The sequence below is a fragment of the Eleutherodactylus coqui genome, chromosome 2, assembly GCF_035609145.1.
Source record: "Eleutherodactylus coqui strain aEleCoq1 chromosome 2, aEleCoq1.hap1, whole genome shotgun sequence".
Classification (NCBI taxonomy): Eukaryota; Metazoa; Chordata; class Amphibia; order Anura; family Eleutherodactylidae; genus Eleutherodactylus; species Eleutherodactylus coqui.
In genome coordinates this window covers 144,048,111-144,073,108 of record NC_089838.1, presented here as the reverse complement: position 1 = coordinate 144,073,108, position 24,998 = coordinate 144,048,111, and the positions used below count along the sequence as shown (strand labels likewise).

General features: G+C 41.6%; 1 protein-coding gene across 1 annotated transcript in view; it reads right to left on the bottom strand.

Annotated features, from left to right (window-relative positions):
- Positions 1-10,428, bottom strand: part of TAFA2 (TAFA chemokine like family member 2) — a 167,204-nt gene extending 156,776 nt beyond the window's left edge. The window contains exon 1 of the mRNA XM_066589305.1: positions 10,374-10,428. The gene's annotated coding sequence lies outside the window, so the exon portion shown is untranslated. The remainder of the gene's footprint in view (positions 1-10,373) is intronic.
- Between the last annotated feature and the right edge of the window lie 14,570 nt (positions 10,429-24,998).

Sequence of the window (24,998 nt, the reverse complement as noted above, 5' to 3'; positions counted from 1 at the left end):
TGCGATTTGCACGTTGCATGCAGTACGTTTCCTGCATTAAAAGTAAAGTCGCTAATAACGCAGCTTTACTTTTAACATGGTCCCCTATGTATAACACTTTGCACCTTTGGTCTGCATTATACATAGGGAACATTATTGGGCTTTATCACTGCACTTAATGAGGTAAAGTTCATTAAGTGCAGTTAATTATTCATGGGGTGGGAGGGGCGGTGCTGTCCAACGTTTTGTTTTACAGATCATTGCTGGAGACCCTAAAAAATACCCAACTGCTACTAAATCCTTTTAGGAAAAAAATGTTTAATGTTTTTTTAAATAGTATTTATTAACCGCTTCCTGCTCCAGGACGTACATTTATTTCCTGGAGTGTCAGGGCATGTATGCAGAGAGGTCACGGGGCGACCTCTCTGCATACAGTGCGGTCGTCAGCTGTTTACTACAGTTGACACCCGTGGGCAATAGCTGCAATCAGCCGTTCGGCCGATCGCGGCTGTTAACCTTTTAAATGCCGCTGTCAATTCTGACAGCATTTAAATCCCTCGAACGATGTTTGGGAGTCCCGTACGGCCCTCCCGCAATGAGATCGGAGGAGCCGTGCAGGTGTCATGGCTGCCGGTGGCCTTCTGAAAGGCCCCAGCGCTGCTTAGAGAGACTACCAATCAAGCCATCCCTGTGGGTTAGCTTGATAGGCTGCCTGTCAGAATGCAGTATGTCGTAATGCTATAGCATTACGTCATACTGCAGGAGCAATCAAAGCATCGCATGTCGTAATCCCCCAGGGGGACTTCAAAGTAAAGTTAAAAAATATCAATAAAGTTTTTTTAATTGTAAAACAAAAAAAAAGTAATAAAAGTTTAAATCACCCCCCTTTTGCCATATCTGTAATTAAAAAATTGAAATCATAAAATAAAAATACATATTTGGTATCACTGCTTCTGTAAAAGTCCGATCTATCAAAGTAGCACATTATTTACCCCGCATGGCGAACATAGTCCGAAAAAAAAAATAAAGAACGCCAGAAATGCACTTTTTCAGTCCCCCTGTCTCCCAGAAAAAAACGCAATAAAAAGCGATCAAAAAGTCATATGTATTCCAAATTGGTACTAACGGAAAATACAGGACATTCTGGAAAAAATGAGCCCCTGCTGAACTACGTCGACGGAAAAATAAAAAAGTTATTGCGCGCACAAGATGACCGCAGAAAATAATTGAAAAAAATTAAATATTTTTTGAAAAAAAAGAGTAGTATAGTAAAAAAAATAAACTATACAAGTTTGGTATTGTAACAATCGTACTGACCCATAGAATTAAGTTATCATGTCGGTTTTTTGCAATTTGTGCGCCGTAGAAACAAGACGCACTGAAAGATGGCGGAATGTCGGGGTTTTTTTTCATTTTACTTTGCTTAGAATTTTTTATAAGTTTTTCAGTACATTATATGGTACTTTAAATAGCACCGTTGAAAAATACAACTCGTCGCGCAAAAAAAAAAAACAAGCCTTCATACAGTGACGTTGATGGATAAATAAAGGAGTTATGAATTTTTTAAAGGGGGGAGGAAAAAAACGAAAATGGAAAAAAAAAGGGCCACGTCATTAAGGGGTTAAACAGTTATGGCATATCCAGATGGTATTTCATGAATGTTCGGTAGGGATCAAGCAAATGGGCGCCCCCATTTTCAGGATTGGTGAGGGAGTTGAACTGTCACATCTTCACCATCAAATATCTATGCCAGATAAGCACAGGTAGTCTTTGCCAAAAAAGAGAAATAATTACTTATTGAAGCTAGTGGCTGTATTCTATTTACCTATTTTCAGCAAAACATTTTCTTGTTTTAAACATGTTTTTAAGCAATTGCTGGCATTGGCTGGATGTGTCCTCTAAGAAGAAAAAAGAAAATGGTCAAGATAGGGAAGAGTATACCGCTTTTGAACGGAATTAATCATTGCGTAATACGTATACTATGTTTCAACTTCAAGGCGTTTGAGGGTCGCCCAGCAGTTGTCCGATTGGGCTAAAGTTGTGCACAGCGCATTCTTTTGTTGATTGGAACATGATTAGGGGGTGGGAGCAGCAAAGGGTTAATGTTTAGAAAATTACCTATAACTAAGGGCTGACCTAATGCATACACAGTACTTTTTTTTTTTAACTCCTGCTATCCTGCGGTATCCGTGGCCCATCCACAATTCAATTGCGGACGTGCCACGAATCGGACGGTTTCCATTGACTTCATGTATCCCTATGGGTGGCCTGATTTGTGTATTTCGCAATTCAAATCCCTCCGTGCACATGAGGCCTTGTCCAGCTACAAATGATTGTGTAAAAGATTCCAAGTCACTCACGATCATTTACAAAACAATGGGGCATTTTTTGCACCACATTTATGATGTGCTTGACACTTTTGGAAACTTTTTTCACTGCTTGTGACAAAGGGGCATGGCTTTGTGGAAAGAGTGCAAGGCCTGAATGCAGCATTGTTTGCCAAAATTTGCACCAAAGTTTGGAGTAAAATCTTGTGGAAACTAAGTCAATCAATAGGTGGTAGAACAACTGTGATAACTCTGGTGCATTTTTAAAATTTGGTTTATTTAACTTTAGATATTTTACATAACATTTAAACAATATCAAAGTTAGCAGTCAATTGATTTTAAGCCCTTTAGATTTTGACAGGTTATACTTCAATTCTATACACATATATATAATCAATGAGTAAATATATCAACAAACTGCCTAAGGGCTCAGTCATACGGGCGCATCGGCGCCCGTGTTACTGCAGCCAGCAGACGGCCGTACCTGAAGACAGACGTCTCTCTGCAGCGCTGGGAGGAAGAACATGTGACCGGCTTCATTGCCGGTCATGTGTTCTTTTATCAGCGCTGGAGAGAGACGGCCGTCTTCAGGTACCCCCGTCTTCTAACTGTTAGTCACATGGGCGCATCGGCACTGGTGTACGGGTGCCGATGCGCCCGTGTAACTGAGCCCTAACACCAATACTATGACATGAGAATAGAACAAAGAAGACATTATACATTTAGCTCTGCCCCAGAGTCAGTTCATGGGTCAGTGCAATGGGGATCAGCATAATTCACCATCATTCATTAGCTGGTTCTAGGGTAACCGCAGATGTACACCAGGTGGCACGGATTTTATCAAAGTTTTGTGGGCATTTTCAATTATTTTAAAGTATTCTTTCATAAGTAAAGATACTATTGATCAGGGCTTTCCATGGGGATATATTTGGGGTGGTGGTGGCTGTTCACTTAAGATCAATGACTTTTCAGACCATGAACAGTGCCTTGCGAAACATTTCCTTGTGATGGGACCACTGTACATTATCTAGCACATGAAGGCAAAGTAGAGGGTCAGCAGGAAATTTAGTTTTCCTGATAGTGCCTAGACAATTTATCACTTTGTGCTAGAATTGATGTATTGAAGTGCAGTTCCATATTATGTGGCAGAAGTTGGTATCTGCTTGATGGCATCTGGGGCACTCAGCTAAGGCAAAGATCCCTGCTCTGTGAAGCCTTTGAGAGGTCAAGTAGGCCTGGTGAGTTATACTATATATAACTGTGTAAGCCGGTTAGAGGCCACCGAGGAAATAGTGAGATGCGAAGACAGCATGTCTTCTCAAAATCTGCTCTCACATGTGGTATCCAAGCTATCCAGTGAGATAATGAATTAAGTACCAAATGGGTTGTATACATAGTGAATAAGTGTATTATGAATTTTGGACACAAAGCCTGATCCACTAGAGCCAGTGATTATCCCAGATATCTGTGGGGATTGTAAAGAGTAGACCCGATAGTCAGGAAATTGTGTTTGTAGGGAGTTTCTAAACTGCAGAAATTGATAGAAGGCATTTTTAGTATTTCTAAATTTTCCCTGAGTTGGTCAAAACTGAGCCAAATTCTTGCTGCCTTCAGTCGCTTTAATTGAGTAAGACCTATTGCCCTTAGAAACTCCCAATCCTTCAGCCGATGCAGCTCCATTAGCAGCAGGTTTTCCCAAAGAACAGATCAAGTCATGGGTCAGAAACGCTCTTTTCTCCTTAGGGAGAGCAACTATATACTATAAACTAAGTGAGGAGACTCAAATGGCCACGCACGCTCCTCTGGGTAATATGCAAATAAGGGAGATGGAATAAATCCTCCACAGTGCCACCTATTGAAAGGCAGCATTCCTTCGAGATCAAGTCATGGCACCCTCAATATTAATGGGCTTTATAATGCTGCGCCACACCTCCTTGGCCAGCATATATGGAGGAGAGCTGTGTGAAGTAGCTACTGTTTATGGGCTAATAATTTACTAGACAGGTTACTAATTTCAAAGAAACTTTGCCTGCAAGAGAACATATTATGTTTGCATTTAACAGCCAGAAGGTAATTGTATTTCCTTTTCAGATACCTCCAGATGTTCAGATTATTCTGGGTAGGGTCTTGGAATATGCTCTTTCAATCAGAGTGAATGTCTCTGCCTCCTCCAATTCTCCCCTAGTCTTTTTTAACAAAAGACACCTTGGAGTACAGACTGTCTTGTAGGAGTCTCCTAGATAAGACTTTCACCAGACAGTGAATAATTAATAAAAAAAAGAATTCCCCAAGTTGATAAGGTATCCTGTCCAGAGTAGGAATTTGAGACAATAAAAAGGGATTGAATCTCCAACTGCATGTATCTGGGGGTAGATTAAAATCCACAGTAAGCAGCATAGAGTGGTCAGAAATACCCCAGAGGACATGGGGCAGCGTCTCAAGGAACCGCAAAAGCACTCACAGTATTATCCTGGGATAGACAACGCCACACAAGACCATAGGAGATGGAAGTAACTTGCCCTTACTTCTCAGGAAGATGGGGAACCTCTACCTAAATGTGGAGTTAGCGTCCTGGGAAGGACGGCCCTGCTATCTTCTTCTAGGACCTGACTATTCCTATGAAAACACCAGGAGAGATACACTAAACACAGCAATGCAACTGTGCAAACACCAGCACAGCGAGAGAAAAGTAAACCAGCACTTATCTGTAAGTAGGCGGCTTTCACCCAGAATAGAGGCTCCAACCAACTCCAACCACCAACAGAGCTGAATTAACCGTAATGCACTAGGGGAGGGGTAGGAATATAAAGCCCTCCCCACCTGTTGATAGGTAGCACAGAGAAGGAAACACACCCCAAACCCCCTCTCAAAGGTAGAACTCAGAGAGAATACTAGCATGCAGCATTCAGGTACTGATAGTAGCCAGCAACCCCCGCACCACAAGTGTCAACCAGTTACCTGCATTTTGGCAGAGTGACAGGTCTGTCCTTGCATTGTGGCCACCATATCACGATGGCGTCGCGACCGAGAATCCGCGACAAAGGCTTTTTTCAAGCAAGTGGGGCTTAGCTCTAGAGGTGTGTGGCCACACACAGCACATAAGATTTAATATAACGTACAGCAAAAACTCGTGTACATTATAGCAGAAATCTACTCCCCCCAGGAGCTGGCATATGTTTCTATTTGGCAAATGGTATATGGAGGTATTACCAGATGAGACAATTGTATTAATATCTGCCTCTGAATCTTCCAAAGAGGCCATTAAGCCAGGAAACAGCCTTAGAAATGAACTTTACTGACTCACTTGATCCGTAGCCTAGCTGGAAAAGCTATGAAGTAGCTGCTGCCATGCTTTCACAGGTGACCTTTGAGGATGGTGAAAGATGCTTGATTTCTGAAGCTCTACTGAAAAATCAGGAAAAAGGGATATGTGGGAATTATCTTCTTTTATTTAACCCTTTCCCCCAGGCTGAGGCAAGAATTTTATCCTGTTTCGTGCAGTTGAGTAGCCTTATCAGGAAGGACCTTTGAGGAGCTCTGGGAGGTATAGGCCTAGTTGGGTGGGCACATTCAACCACAAATGTTGGTGAGAAAGCATCATCTCCAAACAACTTCTGGAGTCACCTTTCAAGGTGTTGTCCCTTGAGGAGTTTTGAAGTGATCAGTCATGTTTAGCAGCTCCAGGATGAGTTGTCAGGATGGTTGATGGATGAAGCACAGCAGTTAAATGTCTATCTACATCTTCAACCAAGCCATGCCCCCCAATCTGGTGCATTTTAAGACTGTCTAGTCTTAGTGTACACTGTCTAACAATATTAGTCAATCTACCCCAATGTCTTTAAGTTATGCATGGTACAGGGATAGAAAAATGTGACCAAATTTTGATGACTTGGTGCAACAAGTTATCACATAAAAACAAAAGCCAGTGAAATGTTATTAGAAAGGCAAGAAAAAGGTGCTACAGTTTATTTAACACCCTAAGTGTCAAACTTTTCTAGATCTGTATATCATTGAGGTAAACATGACCTATTCTCTTCAAGGACAGTGAAAAACCTTGCCGATACTCTTTTTTGTGAATACATCACTCGTCAAGCCATGTGATCATGTGAAATAATATATTTTGTAAACGTTGGAAAATGCTACAGAAGGTAACCTTCTTACTGGTGGCTTTATTCATGAGTTATCAGCTCCCCTGCTGTACCATGTGACCAACACCCCGACTCTTCGAATCTTATGTATGCACTGGAAGTCATATTTTTTATGCATTGATATGAGGTGCTCAATATCTCATAGGAATGCATAGAAAAATTGACTTCCAGTCCAGTGCACATGCGGTAAAATTTGGAGAATCAAAGTGCCAGTCAAGTGGTACAGCGGGGGACCGGACCTGAGCTAATAGCTCATGACTAAAACCACTGGTGAGAAGGTTGCATGCACTACTATTTATTCACCTTGCTAACAGACTAAAGGATAAAAAATGTTGGTATATTTTTTTAAAACTTTGAATGATTATCGTAATTCATTTTGATTTGCCTTTATTAAGCGATTTTCATAAACAATGCACCATTGTCATCACTTTAAACAGGAATGTTCCTTTCAGTAAGGGCAGCTCACAGACGGAACAGCTCCAGTATTACGGCATTGATCAGTTTACTTTACCTAATGTGCACCAGTTTATGTAGATGGCTGCTATATTGACAGGCATAAAACACTCCATATAAACAGCACCTGCTTGGCAGAAGCATCAGACGTAAGCTCGCCAATGTGGGAAACCAACAAATACAATGTAATCTCACTATAAAAGACACACGGCTTATACTGACAGGCATGGGAATAGTGGACACCTTCTCTTCTAAACAGCTTTTTCCTTAAATAATGTTTGTACAGTCATGGATGAAGCATAGAGCAAGGTAAAGAAACACAGCATTATACAGTAATGTCAACATTAGTCAACATTTCCTAGAATTGTGCTATTCCCATAATTATAGAAAAAAAATCCCATATCATATAAATCTATTTGTAGTATGTTTTCCTTTTGGAGTGATTTGGGTGCAGCTAACAGTACTCTCCTATGGTATGGGCATGTGTACACCTGGCCTTCAGTTACCCACTTAAATTCTGTGAAGACCCAACTCATGATCTGATTATGATGATGCTTCTATATGATTAGCGCGCACATGCAGACATTTTTGACAAGATGCAAATGGCTCACTGATCGGAGTTTAAAATGGGAGGCCATTATTTCCTATGCTGACAACCTATTAAATGACTTTACTTATAGTAACTTCAATTATAGCCAAGTCATTTGCACTTAGTGATTATTGCTAAATGCAATGGAAATTAGATCACATGAAAAATCTTAACATATAAACGTACTCTGTAAAGATTTCACACCCTCAGTTCTGCTAAATAATCCATTATATCTATTCTTTGACTTTTGGTAGCAAATATAATAGACTTAATTCATTTATACTGAATAAGGACACAGTAAAGCCGGTCTCACACGAACAGGTCGGATTCCACATGCAGGAGCCTGCAGCGGAATCTGACTGTGTGCCCAGCCAGTAAAATCTGTACTGTGGATGCTCCGCACGGCTCGCCTTCGGACATGTGCAGTACCCCTTTTTTTTTTTTAAATCCCTGCTCTTCCCGAATCATTGCTAGGTGATGACGTGGAATACGCAACCTTTCCGCAATGTCAATTGCGGAAAAGCCACGGGTCGTACAACTTCCATTGACTTCAACAGGAGCCATCCGTGTGGAATTCGTGCAAAATACAGCATCCAGCGATCTGTAATTTTCTTTCTGGCCTTGGCAGAAAATTGCACTAAAGTACCCTGGATAAATCTGGACTAAGAAAAATGTATTTTACGTGTAGGTTCAGCTTGAGGAAATAGAAAGGGCCTAGATCAAGATACTCTCTATTAAGGGCCATTTAGACACAACAATTATCACTGAAAATTCGCTCAAAAGCCATCTTTTGAGTGATAATCGCTGCGTCTAAATGTGTGCCCATCATGCGCTTTTTGTGTACTATTCGTTCATCGCTGACTTCAAGCCAGCTTGAGAACAAAGCAGCTGAATGCAGATAACAGAACATCCAGCTGTTATCTGCATTCAGCGAAAGGCTTTATTTGCACGGTAATATGCTACTAAGTAGTTTATACGAAATGATCGCTCAAAGCTGTCACCCAAACTGTTCTTTGAGCAATTTTTGCGCGATCATTGTTGCGTCTAAATGGACCTTTAGGTAGAGCAATGGCTGGCGCTGGTTGTTGTTTGAGGATCACCGGGGTCAGGGTCTGATTAGGAAGCACAAGACTTAAAGCATTTTTGGCCTGCTTAAATGACAAACAGAGACACACTCAAGAAGACTCATGCCAAGCTTCACCATACATTAGATGTGGAGAATGGCAGCACAGCAAGGTAAGGAGCCAAATAGGGATTGGGGAGAGCACAGATATTCCAGGGATATTGAATTTTTTCCCCAGAATAACCCTCTAAAATAGGGTTGTATATTGGGAAAAGGATGATATTTAACACAGAGTAACCTCCCTTATATTCCCTCAAGATAACCTTAAAACGGAAAGATTAATGGTTTGTCCAACAATCTTGAATTTACAAGGTGCTATTATTTTATATATATATATATATATATATATATATATATATATATATATATAATATTCCAGTTCATAGACATTCTGTAGGTTACAAGCCATGCATCCAGTAGAGAACAACTGCATTTGGCATCAACCTAAACATCCATTTGTGATGCAATAGAGTTCATAATACTAGCGGAATAATAAGAGCTAAACAACAATTACCACTTTGTCAATAGTGATTTGCTGCTATGAAAGGATTTCCCAGACAAGCAGTGTTCCTGCTGTAATTTGGATTCTACCACCTTAAGAAGATTATTTTTAAATTACAATCATGAGGCAAATATAGTATGAAAACCATTTCATTTCACAATTCTGCTTACTGCACTTGTCCTGACTGTGTGTCCTATTATTGCAGAGACCCAGACAGTGAACCTTTGCAATCCTATTGTCTATGTGTTTATGTGCTGCAACAATGTGAAGCATTTAAATACATTGATAGCATAATTATGTAAAATGAATCAAATTACTTTTAGTGGAAAAGCACAATATACATCTGAAAGATCCTTTGTGTGAATGATCTCAGTGGTAAAGTAGCAATCACGTATTCTATCGTTAACATTATAACATTATAGAACAAGTGATATAAAGCAGTACAAATCCAATTATTCAGAGGTGTCTTAAAAGGGTATTTCAGCGATTTGTTGAATATTTCAGGTTGCACCCATCCACGTGATTGGTGAAAACTGATAGATCGGTGGGGTCCAACCGCTGGAACGCCCATCGATCACCAAAACGGAGGGTTCCCATTTGCCCCACTTCCAGGCAGCGCCACATCATAGCACTGGCTGGAATGAATAAAGAGCTGGTTCCACTTGCGAAAACAAAAAAATTCGGCAAATCACCGGAATACCCCTTTAATGGTAATATAATAATAGTTCAGTTGCTACGCACTCACTTAGTCTGATGCAACTCCCTATACTGTCATGCACTGCAACCATTTGTAGAAGATTCCCCAAATCTGCATTGTGGTAACATTTCAGAATATACAAAGCCAAGGGAATTGCAAACTTGCAGAGTCTCAGTTTGGAGAACGGAACCATGAAAAATGCTACTCTATCTCTTAATTAATTTCTCTCCCCTGAACTCCATCTGCTTGAGTGTCACATTCTGCAGGAGGTCAGCACTGTTCCAGCTCTAATTGTGAAATCATGCCCAAATAATTGACTGCACAGTACCATCCAAAGCCAACACCTACAATCAACAATACAAATGAAGCACACTAATCAAGAGAACAAAATGAATTGTAAATGTATCACTTAACCCCTCCAAAGCACTTAACCCCAAATCCTAGGTGTTTAACCCTTCAGAGACAAAACCTTTTGACTTGATTCACAGACACACAAATGTTTTACAGTATAGAAGAGTTGACCCACAATGACTACATTGCTATGAATGAACCTACCTGCTTCCAGTTCTGTAGCTGTAGACTCCTTGTAGGTCCAGGGTGCTGAAACACGTCCTATCTCAGCAGCATCCTCCTGTACTCCAATATACTGTAACATCCATTAAGCAGCCTGTTTAATCTCCTCTGATAAGTGTTAATATGTCACAGCAGTGTTTGATGCAAACCCAGCACCTGTCCAAATGCCTCTTACACACGTGTAGTTACAACAACCATCCAGGCACAAGTCTCACTGCAGCAATGATCATCTTATTGGGTATCTCATGAGCTCTCTTCAGCCTTTCAGATGTTGTTTCTGCTTCTTTACTCCAGAGGAATCGTCAGAGAACAGCTCCCACCTGCAGCAGTGTAATCCCAGCTGTGATTTGGGTAGTAGTAGTCTCTGGAGCAAGGTGTGGAGACTCTTGGCACAAGCATTCAAGACAACTGTCTGCCCCACAGTCTTGAGCATCAAAGTGCAGCAGTCATTAAATACATTGCATCCTTCTATTCTTATTACCTTTCTCTGCAAATGTAATCAAATCTCTCAACTACAAGAACAATTGTGGGTGGAATAACATGTCTAGGAGTTGGCTCACTACTGCAGAACCATTCAACATAGAGTGGGAGGGGGGAAGATAAAATGCTATACAAAAATGTAATCTGACTTAATCACTGGGCAGCCTAATATAGATTCACCAAGCTCTAACAAATTAGAACTGTGAAATCTTCCAGCACAGCAATTATGGGTGATGCCTAAATATTGGCATAACACTGTAGAAAGCTGCTACAAGTGGGTGGGTACTGATACTTCATGCTACTTCAAATATAGCACGAGTGGTTGACTATTGTATATTCTATGTTTAGCTCTTACATTATGTTGCTGCAATTTCAACTAAGCAACATTTTCCTCTGGAAATGATCTTAGTGGAGAATTGAAGCTGCAGATAATAAAATATGTACTATGTCTCCCTCCAGTGGCCAAAGCTGGAATTGGCACTTCTGTTATCCACTTACTGTATACTGTAAAACAAACTGAAGCGATCACTTGGTTTATTAATTAATCTGCAAATAAAACCTGAACATTCATATACACCAAAAAGTAGAAAGCATGTGCCAGGACGGTGAGTTCAATCTGTATATATAAATATCCATGCTTAAAGGGAATTATTTAGTGGAATTAGGAACAATAGGTATAATACAAAGGCATCAGCTATTTCTAATGCACAAAATACTCAGGGTAGAGCAACATGGAGGTCCCTTTGTTGTCTTATTCTCTCTGCTTGCACAGTCCGGTGCTCCTCTTCACTATTATATATTCGAGGATGGACCATGATTTCACAGGACTTACGTTTGGAATTTGTTAAATCAAGATTTTCCCACCTAGTGAAATGGTCATTGTAGAACCTTGGCAGATGATTGATGCAAAGAGTACATTTTACAATGTAGGCTTGTGTGTTTGACTGAGAGAAGTAGCCTCATGCCGCTTGTAAGGATGTAGATGATGTGAGGTATGAAGTCTGTTGTAGATGCTATGGTGATGGTGAGTGAGTGTGTGGCATAGCATGTAGTTACATAATGCATACGCATGGGGGTAGAGTTGTTTTAATAACAAACTGCACCACATCAGGCTAAGGCTGCCTGCACACGAGCAGGTCAGACTCCGGAGCAAGATTTCTGCAGCAGAGTTCAACCCGGTGCCCGGCCAGCAGCTACAATGCACCTTTCCAGCATTTTCTCCTCTGCTGCTGATGTGCCGGCCGACATACTGACGCACATGCGCAGTACAGAGTATGCTGCGCTCTTGTTATGGCAATGACGTGGCTGCCGCAACCATTCTGCAATGATGACTGTAAAATGCTGTCAATGGAAGCCGGCCGTGCATGGCACCACACAAAATCATAGCATGCTGTGATTTCTTCCCCACGAGCGGAAAATCCTAATCGATTTCCGTTTGTGGGCAGGAAATCGCGTATTGCCATAGCATGCTATGGGCTGGATTTGCTGCAGAATCAGAGGCGGAAGCCCCCTCTGGATTTCGCAATGCAAATCTGCCCGTATGTAGGAGGTCTAAGATGTATATATATATATGGCATAGTGGATTGTAAACTGTCAATGGTATGCTACAAGGAAAGGAAACACCTTTTAAATCATATATATTTTATTACATTTTCAATAAAATTAGTATCCTGTGGAAAGGGGAAAACTTGTAATTGTGTTACAACCCCTTTAAAGATACAAAACCCATAAAATTATATTAAAAATTGGACAGCCATACAGATTAGAAGTAGGGACAGACCCTAACAAATACATTTTATGGAATATTTTTAATCAACTTCTCGGATATATTTTATGCAAAACCTATTTATACATAGCTATAGCTGGCTACCCTATAATACACTGTATATAGGTGTTCTAGTTTAATACCATATATAATGTCTGATTTCCATTATTCATGCACCCTCTGATTTTTTAAGTGCTGTGAAATATGTTGAAGCTACATAAAAATTATTATTACATACCAGCCCTGCAGAGTGCTGTTCAATCTTCACTATGTATTGAATATTACCAAAAGGGTTGAAGCAGTAACTACAAAAAGTCTATAAGATAGGAGGAAAAAACATTACGGAAATGTATAAGTCTGTGAAGTGGAAAACTATTAAGGTTCTCGGACGGGGTATGTCAGGATTAGAGATGAGTGAGCATACTCGCTAAGGACAATTACTCGATCGAGCATTGTCCTTAGCGAGTATCTTCCCGCTCGGATGAAAAGGTTCGGCTGCCGGCGCGGGGGAGAGGCGAGTTGCGGTAGTGAGCAGGGGGAAGCGGGGAGGAGAGAGGAGGAGAGAGATCTCCCCACCACTCCCCGCCTGCTGCCGGCAGCCGAGCCTTCCGAGCGGGCAGGTACTCGCTAAGGGCAATGCTCGCTCGAGTAGTTTGCCCTAGCGAGTATGCTCGCTAATCTCTAGTCAGGATATAAACTTTTTCTATTGCATAATGAAAATGTATACAATTTCTATATACTTCGTATATAATTTTTTCATGGTTTTCAAGATCTCTACTTCCAGTGGATGAAAAATGTCCTGGTCAAGTGCTGATCACAAAGGTACATGACTAATTACAGGAGAGCTTTGCTACCTGCACTACAGTATGGACTTGTATGAGCATCAAAAAATCTGGACAGATTCTTATTTTCTGCAAGTAAAAATAAATGAAGGACTGTAGAAATCATTAAGAGTGTTACAAATTGATACCCAAAATATATTAGGAAATTAGATGACTTGTCATGACACTGAATAAGCCTTATGTGATGAAATTATACTGCCATGTCAGCTTGTCAACTACTGTGAAAAAAATTCTCAAAAGGAGAAGCCTTGGACCAATAGTGAATGTTCTGAGAAGTGACAAGCCTGCAAAAACTAGTGGAGAGGCACAGAGCGGACTCATCCTGGATAACACAAATCATCAGAGTAGAACATCAGAACAACTGCCGGCCTCTTTAGCCTCAGCTGTCACTGTTCACGGCTCCACAGCAAGAATGAGACTTGACAAAAGTTGAATTCTTCGGAGAATATTCACCAGTCAAACAAATCCCAGCTGCATTCATTTTCTTTAGAAAAATCAATATTTATAATAGTTTTTCTTTCTTTTAAACTTGCTACTTTTCTATTTTATACATCCACACATATTCACAGTTGGTTACATTTGTCTCAAACTGAACCCCTTCACAGTCCCCTGTAAACTAACATTGCAATATTTAGAGGAATGCCGCTATCTTGAGTACCTCATCCACCTAAGGGTCCTTTCCAGCATGGCAAGATTTGGCCCGTTGCAACAAGCACCAATTAAAAAACATGTTGATCAGCGCTCATTCACTGCTGTTCACACCCAGAGCATGATTGTCTTTAAAGGGACAAAGGGGGTTTTCAGGCAATCTTTGTTTATGACCTTTCCTCAGGATAGGTGATTAACAGTTGTTTGGTTGTGGTTCGCCACTCGGGACCTGACCAATCAGCTGGTAGGGTGCTCATTGTCACCGGCAAGACACACGGGGTACAGAGCAGAAGCAGATAGCACCGACCTCTGTGTGGTGGCCAGTGTTGGTAATTGCAGGGGCAAATCCCATTAAAATCAATGACAGCTGAGCCTGCATTTACCAGCAACTGCCACTACACATGGGTTGGAGCAGTCTGCTTCTGTTCCCTACCCTGTATGTTTTGCCAGTGACAGTGGACGCCTAAACATCTAATTGCTCAAAGTTCCGAGCAGAGGACCCCAGATGATCAACTACTAATGACCTATCCCAAGGATAGGTCATCAATAACAATTGCCTGGAAAACCCCTTAAATACGATTGTTTGTCCCCATACAGCTATCATTGCTTGGCTGCACATCTCCTTTTTTAGTAGGGAAGTTGTGCAGCTGAGCCATGAGCATCTTTATTCTTGCTAGAAAGACACGATCAGCCAGATGATAAGGCAAACAAACATTTGGTCAAACATTCTTGCCCAATAATCTGCCCATATAAGAGGCCTTTAAGGCTTCAATACTTTTTATATGTGAAAAAATAAACAATGTTCTATAGTTATAATCAGATGATTAGGGAGTCTTTGTACTACACAGGTCCCATTATGTCTCTCTCAAATAAAGAATAGTACAGTAAGGCCGGTTTCACATCTGCTTTCGAACCTATGGCTGGGGGGTCTGTTGCTGAATATACTGGAAGAAAAAGCACTGCATGCAGCGCTTTTTCTTCTGTCCAAAAGTCGGGCAGCTGAGCAGAAAGTCGGCAGACCCCATTATAGTCTACGGGGGCCAGCCAGCGCTGTTCAGTTTCGTCCAGAGATGGAACCATTTAGCCATGGAGCAGGAAAGCGAAATCTCTAACGCAGGTGTGAAACCACCCTGAGAACATCAAAGCACATGGAGGTAGGTGTGGTAGTGTTAAGATGACTTACTGTCACTGGCCTAGGACCACTGGCTTTTAATAAAGGACCCGTTGCATTAATTAATAACTGTACTGGATGATTATTAGGCATTGCAGCAAGTAATTTGTCTATGAGGTGAAAATGGTGAAAATGAGTCTGCTTCTAAATAGATGAGTGAAAGCAAAATGAAAGCTTTGGAGTGGCATTATGAAAATCCTAATTTTTACCCAATATAGCTACTGTAGCAGGAGCCGAAACAAGCAGTTTGTACACAGAAAGTTACCAATATATCTTAACTAATGCAGTTCTGCAAAAAAGAATACACTAATGTTCTTCCACAGGTAAGTGAACGGCTAACATGAATTTATGGGAGGCATTAGGGTTCCTAGTTTGGTGCAACAAGTTGTTAGCTGTAGCAGGGGAGGTACTTTGGCAGTTTGTAAAACTTTGTTTCTGTCATCATGCATCTATTCTGGACAAAACCCTGTCATACAAATGATCATTGAAGCATATATCTGATGGCAAGGAGCCCTGGCCAGACAACTTTAGGACCAAGCTTTATAAAACCTCTGAGGATCTTAGTGCCTATAGGATCTCCACTTGTGACAGCCTACCTACTGACTAAGCTTCTCCTACACATTCCTCACGTAAAGGCAAAAATAATGGTTATCCACAAGGAAAGGAAAAACCTTTCTTGCCTAATAAACCTGGATACCAAGCTTTATGCTACACTTAGGGAAAAGCAACACGGTGACTACCTTGCTGACCAAATGCTTCTGTGTCTGGAAACAGAGAAACCATTATAAGGGTTTGAATGATCAGGCCATACTCAAATCAATTTGGGAATTCTAATGATTGAGAAATACTGTAAACCTGAATCTCTTTTCGAAAGCCCGGTTTAGAGCCTCCATCTCAGATTCTGTCACATTTGATGGGGAAACCAGCACAGCATGCAGCACTATTTTGTCCAGCAAAAGCTCAGAGAACAAAGCAGCTGTCAGCACTCCAGCTGTTTCTCGGAGCTATCAGCTCAGCGGGACACCACTGATAACTGTGAGCAGCGAGACCAAAGCAGCTGTTTGCTTATACAAAACAGCTGCTTTTCTCAGAGCTGTCAGCGGGGTCTCCCTCTGCCTGCATTTAACTTTTTAAGTAGCTAATTTGCTACTTAAAAGCTATGCAAAGATGATCGCTCAAAACTGATTTTGAGCGATCATCATTCTGTGTAAATTAACTCCTGCTGTGCACCCATACAAGATAAGGTTATGTCTGTGTGTGTATAACTGGCAGAAAGCAGAATCTCTGCAGTTGTCTCTGTACAGTCTATAGAACACAGCACACACAGTACAGCAGCAGGCCCCTCCCACCACTCATCAGAGCACAGAGAATTGGATATACATCCTGCAGAGGGAAAAATGGGGAAAATACAGGATACAAGTCATATAATGGCCAGAAAGAGTGTTATTCATCATATACACACAGCAGCTTGTCTGAAAAGTCAGGTACGCTTAAAAACATAGTATCCATTTATCAGCTCTGTTTTAAATTTACATTAGTTTTTTTAAAACCTGCTCACCCTGAAAGTAGTTAAATAAAAAACTATACTCACCTTAGCCACTTACATTTAACTGGAGCCTGGTTCCTTCTGGTTCTCACTTCCTGGGCAAGGAGCCACTAATGAGGTTACTGACACTTGATATGGCCAAGTAAGTTGCTGGCAGCCATGTAGTACAGCTGGACAGACTTGGCTTAACAAGACTAGATATCATAAGGATTACCTGGTTTGGCAGGTCAAACTGCTTTGATACTCAGGCAAGACAAGAATGAAGTCTCAGAATATAGGTGTACCATTGCTCAAAGAAGAGGCGTACCTTGAAGCTTCTGGGCTCCAATGCAAAACCTGTAACGGGCCCCCCAACTATAATGCTTTATTTATACTACTAGGCTTACTATATAGAGAAGAGAGGCCTTATGGGCCCCCTATGGCTCCTGGTCCCGGGTGCAACCGCATCCCCTGCATCCCCTATAGGTACACCCCCTGCAAGATACAATCAGAGCTCTGCTGATTGCGGCTGGCACCTGTACTTGGTAGTTCAATCTCCATAACGAGCCCAGGTGTTAGCGCCAATCAGCGTTTCTTTACCTAAAATGGCGCCGTGTAATAGTACTCTTAGGGCTTCTTCAGACAGATGTATTTGCTTGTGTTTTTGCAGACACAAAACATTTTGTGTGCATAAAACACAGAGAATAGAACCCATTGATTTCAGTGGGTTCCTTCTCATTTCTTGTTTTGTGTGTGTATTTCTCCTGCTCTATTTTCCTGCATATTTGCGCACCAAAGGCCCCATAGAAGTCTTTGGGAGGTGCACAAGACAGAAGAACATGTGCAAAATGTTGCGTAAAACCACGGGGAAAAGAACACATCTGAATCTCATTAGGCTAAATAGCCTTTTAAATCAGGACAGAGGTTTGTCGCCTGTGTATATGTAGTGGCCCTGCCGGCACAAAAAAGTACAGTTGCATGCGCAGACATGCACAATCAACCTCATCAACTTCGTTGACTGGCAAATATGGTGCGTTGAGGTGAGAGTATTTGTGCATATGCTCGTCTGCAGAAATCCTCATGGCTCTTCCCGCCAGGATACAGAATTTGTTGTTGCAGAAATCCACACTAAAATCTGCATGGCTAAATGTGGATTTTAATGTGGAATTTAAGCCAGTTTTAATTCTGCATCAAAATCCACGTTAGCCATGCAGATTTTGGTGTAGAATTTTCTGAGTCCTTAGATGCATCTTAGCCCCCTGTCCACAGGCGAGGAGGGGAGAAAACTGACAGTGAGACTATCTGACAGAGAATCGCAGAGAATCGTGGCATATCGCAGCATGCTGCGATTTATATCCCGCGAGCGGAGAATTGCTATGATTCTCCGCTCGTAGGAAGGGGGCTGCGCTTTCCATAGTAACGCTATGGAAAGCGTTCACTGCATTACTCATGGCCAGATTATCACCACGAGTAACGCAATGCAAGATCGTTCATGGACAGGAGTCCTTACAGAAATATTCCACGCATATGAAAAGTCCCTTAGGCCAGTTTCAGACTAGCGTATTGTCACATCTGTAAGGCCTGTTTCACACAGACTACAAACTCTGGCTACAAAACACATGTATGTGAAGCTCATTGTTTCCAATGGGTTCTTTCAGGCTACATCTCATGTGAAAGAACCCATTGGAAACCTATGGGCTTCCCATACATGCGCTTTGTAGTGAGATTTTGTAGCGAGATTTGAAGCCCATGTAAAAGAGTCCTTAGGCCTCCTTCACACGGGTGACACAATATCACTACGTGAAAATGGCAGTGATATCACATCGGTGGTCCGAGCACAATCACATTGGTTTCTCGCCGCAATACTGCGATTTTGTGGTGTTACAAAGTCGCGCGACTTTGTGGCACCACTTGCAAGGATTTTCGGGGGGGGGGAAGGCAGGGATTGAAATATAAGCCCTACCCTGGAAATATGCCCTAGCTGCAAAGAAAAAGGTTAAAGAAAAGAATACATCACCTAAGAAGCGCTGTCCCGCTCCGTTGCAACTTCTCCCCGGTCCCTGACACTGGTCATCAGCATCTTTTCTGGCCAGGGTTTGAAAAATTCCCGCTTCCAGGAAGCGCTGCCTCTGATTGGCTGAAGCGTCACAGCGCTCAGCCAGTCAGAGGCAGCACTTCCTGGAGGCAGGGACTTTCCAATCCCCGGCCAGAAGAGACGCTGAAGACAACTACCAGGGATTGGGGAGAAGATGTGCAGTGGAGCCGGACAGCGCTTCTAGGTGAGGTATGTGTTTTTTGATTTTTTATGCAGCCAGGGCTTAGTTTAGGGCTTTGACAGTAGGATTTCCCACTGTGAAAGTTGCATCACAATGCACGAAAAATGCATTTTCGTGCGATGTGATGCAACAGAGAGAAAGGCCCCATAGGGAAACATAGTAACATAGTATGTTAGGCTGAATGAAGACAATGTTCATCTAGTTCAGCCTGTTTCAACACCCTTGTTGATCCAGTGGAAGGCAAAAACCCCCAAGAGGCAGAAGCCAAATAGCCCTTTCGACGGAAAAATTCCTTCCCGACTCCATAATGGCAGTCAGAATAATCCATGGATCAACCCCTAATAGTTCCTACCTGAATGTAAGACCCAGGTCAACAACCCGCTGGTCACCTAATGTCTATATCCTGTAATATCACAGCGCTCTAGAAAGACATCTAGTCCTCTCTTAAACTCCTCTACCGATTTTGCCCTCACCACATCCACAGGCAGAGAGTTTCATAGTCTCGCTGCTCTTACAGTAAAGAACCTCCTTCTGCGTTGGTGATGAAACCTGCTTTCTTCTAGATGTAGCAGATGCCCTCTTGTTACCGACGCAGTCTTGGGTATAAACAGATAATGGGAGAGATTCTTCTATTAACCCCTCATGTATTTATACATAGTTATTTGATCACCACTTAGACATCTTTTTTCCAGGGTAAATAATCCCAATTTTGCCCTCATACCATTTATTAGCTTAGTCGCTCTTCTTTGAACCCCTCAATCACTGTAACATCTTTCCTGAGCATCGGTGTCCAGAACTGTACACAGTATTCCATGTGGGGCCTGACAAGTGCCTTATATAGTGGGAGAATAATGTTCTTGTCCCTCGCCCCTATACCTCTTTTAATGCATCCCAAGACTTTATTAGTTTTTGCAGCAGCTGACTGGCATTGGTTACTCCAGTTTAGTCTATAATCCACTAGTACCCCCAGGTCTTTTTCTATATCACTTTTCCCTAGCAGTACCCCATTTACTGTATATTGGTAACATCCGTTTCTCCTGTCCATGTGTATTACCTTACATTTGTCAACATTGAACTTCATTTGCCATTTTTCCACCCAAGCCCCCAGCTTATCTAGGTCCTTTTGTAGATGTACATTGTCCTCCGTTGTATTAATTGTCTTGTATAATTTAGTATTTTCTGCAAATATTGATATTTTTCTGTGCAGTCCATCTATCAGGTCGTTGATAAATATATTGAACAGAATGGGGCTTAATACTGAACCCTGTGGCACCCAACTGGCGATGGGCTACAAAACCTCATGAGTCACGTGCATATCACCAAACCAGCAAGGTTTTTGACTCCCAATGTCACATGCTACAAAACATCGCTTCACATACATGCAATTTGTAACATTGTCACAACGCAAGAAAATCGTGCGACTTAGTTGCCCATGTGAAAAATACTGCCATGTGAATACATATATAGTAGAACCTCAACTAACGTCATTAATCTGTCCAGAAGCAATAGACTTCAGTAGAAATCAATGTTAGTTGAGGAAATTATTTCCATAGGAACTAATGTAAATCCACTTAATTGGTTCTAGACGTCCAAAAAAACACCAAACCCCATTTAATAGAGAATAACTCTGGTCTTTATTACCAAAAACAATAACAATACTGAATGAATATAAAACACAACTGTAAAGAATAAATTAACATTGCAGGGACATCATTATAGCAGTATGTATCACTGTGTTATCTGTGGTTTGACATAGAACTGCAAGGACATCATTATAGCAGTATGTATCACTGTGTTATCTGTGCTTTGACATAGAACTGCAGGGACATCATTAGCAGTATGTATCACTGTGTTATCTGTGCTTTGACATATGATTGCAGTATTTATTTGCAAACGTTTCTTTACTGTACTCATCTGTACAGTACTTACATTTTGCAGTACAGTGGGGATTCAGGAGGCAGGCAGCGTTCAGATGGCAGTTGGGGATTCAGCTGCTATACAGGAAGCAGGCAGACACAGCAACGTTCAGCCGGCACTGTGCACTGTGGAGAGGGGAGGGGGATGGAGTAGGCGCGCGCTGATGCAGGAGAAGCAGGAAGTGACCTTCATCAGCTGCACGCCGGCTCACTGAGTGGTGCCCAGGGTCATGGAGCGGTCGGCGCCCTTATCTGAGGAATGCAACTTTATTTGAGGGACCGTCACTGCCCTGACACATCAACTTAAGTTGAAAACAGCTTTACGTAAGAGCAATGTTACTCCAGGGTTTACTGTATAGATTTACATTAGCTCCATATTATAATTCCCAAATTTTGGTCCAAATATGGAGTAAAAAATATTCTCGTTGAAAGCAGCACAAACTAATTAAATAATTGGGAGACACTGTGGCAATACAGTTCAAAGACAAGGAGGAGTTACTGAGGGCATTTCCACTGTGAAACATAGCAGACTAAGGCTGGATTCACACAAGCACGTTTGTGTGCAGAAAAAAAACTGAAAATAGAACCGATTGATTTCAATGAGTTCATTCACTACACGTATTTGGCTTACGTAAATTTGGTCACACAAAAAAACACACTCATCCTCTATTTTCTATTTGCGCCTGGAAAGAGAACATTTTGAACTCATGAAACTATTGGCCATTTCAAGGTCTGAGAGCATCAGTACGTGTTGTGTGCACGCAAGTGAGCACAAAAAGTGGAGTAAAATGCCAAAAATGTGTGCATATATGCTTACACTTGTGTGAATCTGACCTAAGAAAACATGCTTGTAGATTTAAATGGTGGTCTGGCCAAGACCCCTGTAACGTGCATGAAGTGCCTAGTGACTATGCTGATCTTTATAATCTCCAACACGACTTCATTACAGATCATGTGAATTTTCTTAAAGAAAGCCCTTGAGTGTAATGTTTTTTTGAGAGAATTGCAAAATTTATTTAACAGTATGCAGCCATACTCTTAAATCGGGCACAATGTCTAACTGCTTCAATGAAGCATGGTTATCTCTCCTTCCAAAACCAGGATTCCTTAAAGCAAGGTTTATTCTGACCAAACTCACTCTCTTAAAATGTAACTTTAGAATCATGACTAAAATTATGACTTTTTGACTACAGTTGATCCTCTCTGAAATTTTAACTCCTAAGGCCACCTGCAGATGGGCGGAAATTCCACGGCGGGATTTCCCGCGGAATTTCCGCCCCTGGAAGCTGCCATAGGATTGCATTAACAAACACAATCCTATGCAGACGGCCACGATTTGGCGGCTCTATTTCTGTGCAGGGCTCACAACGTCACTCACCGGCCGCCGGCTCCGCTCCGCGCATATCAGAAGGTGAAAGTGAGACTTCTTTTTATTTCATTCATGAAAATTAACTAATTTAGAAATTGATAGCAGCAACACATCTCAAAAAAGTTGGGACAGGGCTTTGTCTACAGTTGCATAGCATCTCCTCTTTTTACAAGATGTGTAAGCTGTCCATGCTATAGGCACTAATGCAACCCCCTGTTATCAGAAATGCAGGCTTTTGAACTGTGTCCTTATAACTGTTACGTTCGTGTGGGCAAGTGATACCAGGCCCACACAAACGTTACCAAGAAGGATAGGGAACACCAGGGGAACTACCACAGATTAACACCTCGTCCTATCTTCTACTAGGGTAAGTGACACATACCTACTTGAGCAGGGACATCGCCCCAATAAAGTGCAGCCCAGCGGTCTTCGGATCTGGGCCCTTGCTGCTCCTAGGAACCCACGCACCCTGTATAGGATACATACACATGCCACCACCGACAGGGAAAACTGGACAGAGTAAGTAGACTCACAGAGCAATAATCATACCATACAGCAGCAAACATGCAACCATTAGTAGCAGATGTAAATGCTATAAATGCCAGGTATTAGTTGACATTTTGATCAAAATATGGAAGCTAGCAGGCCACTTCACGGCTTCTAGCTATACCGCTAGTCCCTACACTAACCAGAAGTCCAGCAACACAAGAAACAAACCCAAAACACAAACCTTTCCTATAGCCACCACACATAGAACCTGCTCACACCACACACAGAGACAGAATGAGAACAGAGAAAGATGAACACACCCAATGCCTGGGAAGACAGCTTTATGTGTACTGTCCTGGAGTAATTGGCTGACTGGCTGATACACACACACCCAGCCAGCACAATCCCCCACACCTGAACAGGAAAGCTGCAGATCATCTGTAGTACTACAGATCCTAGGAGACAGATGTAACAATAACAATCTGGATGGTTCCTTTCCTCTTGAGTCCACAGAACAGTTTTCTATTTTGCTGCAGTTCACCTTAAATGATCTTTGGCCCATAGAAGACGCTGGCGTTTCTGGATTGTGTTGATGTAAGGCTGCTTTTTTGCATGATACAGCTTTAACTTGCATTTGTGGATTATACAGCAAATTGTGTTCAAAGACAACGTTTTATAGAATTACACAATCATGGCTGTGTTTAATGCAGTGCTGCCTGAGGGTCTGGAGATCATAAGTATCCAATATTGACCATTGGTCTTCTCCCTTATGCACATGAATTTCTCCAAATGCTCTGAATCTTTTGATGATATTATGTACTGTAGATGGTGGGATATTCAGTTTTCGCAAATTTACACTGAACATTTTTCTGAAATTGTTCCACAATTTTTAGATGTAGGTTTTCACTGATTAGTCAACTTCTGATCATCATTGCTTCTGAGAGACTCTGCCTCTCTCACATACTATTTTATACACAGTCATGTGACTTAGTAGAAAATTGACCCTTCGGCTATTTTTCATTACTGCCACTTATTTTTCCAGCCTTTTGTTACCCCTTTCCCAACTTTTTGGAGATGTGTTGCTGCCATCAATTCCTAAATAAATACATTTTTTAAAAATGAAATGGAAAAAATGTCGCACTTTCACCTTCTGATATGTGTTCTATGAAAAAAATGAAAAAATATAGTTATATGAGATTTCTGAATCATTGCATTCTTTCTTTCATTATATTTATTTACATTTTATTTCTTGGAATTTGGGTTGTAAAACAAAACAGCATATATCACCAATAAGCTGTAATCTTCACATCCCAGCCAGCACATCAGATGGGAGAAGCCCTTGATTTCCATGAAGGATAGACTCATGGGGTAAAGGTCCCAGGCACCTTGTCAGGTCCATAGGCGAGCTTCTGCCTATGTACTTTCAAGCCCATGTTATTTACTCTTTACGAAAATTGCATACATGCAATCTATTGTTTATCTGCACATAATCTCTGTACTTCTGTGTTGTCCCATCTCCAAGTATTGGCCAGCTACCTTGAGAAGTCACAAATCAGCCAAGAACACATTAAGGTCCATTGTTCGAGATAGACCCTATCTTAAATACACTGTCAACAGAAATACAACTACAGCAAGAAACAGCTTTTGTAAGCAGGAATGGTTACACCAAACATAACTATCATTTCCAAAATACAATATGGAGGACATACAGAGAAAAGCCACCAATCAGTCTGCACAGCACTACATTTGATCTTGAACAAAACCATTTTATTACTCACAATTAGAGATGAGCCAGCTCGGTAAAGGCAGTTACTCGAGCGAGCATTGCTCTTCTCGAGTAACTGCATACTCGTCCGAGCAAATGCAGGGTGGGCGGCGGGGGTGAGCGTGGGGAAGCGGGTGGGAGAAAGAGATCTCTCTCACTCTCCCCCCCACTCTCTCCCGCCGACCCCCCGCATTATTTGCTCAGATGAGTATGCAGTTACTCGAGAAGAGTGATGCTTGTTCGAGTAACTGCCTGTACCGAGCGTGCTCGCTCATCTCTACTCACAATATCAAGTCTTGATGGCATCATTCATTTATCAAGAAAAATTTAAAGATCATATTCTTGTCAGCCTTGACGTCAA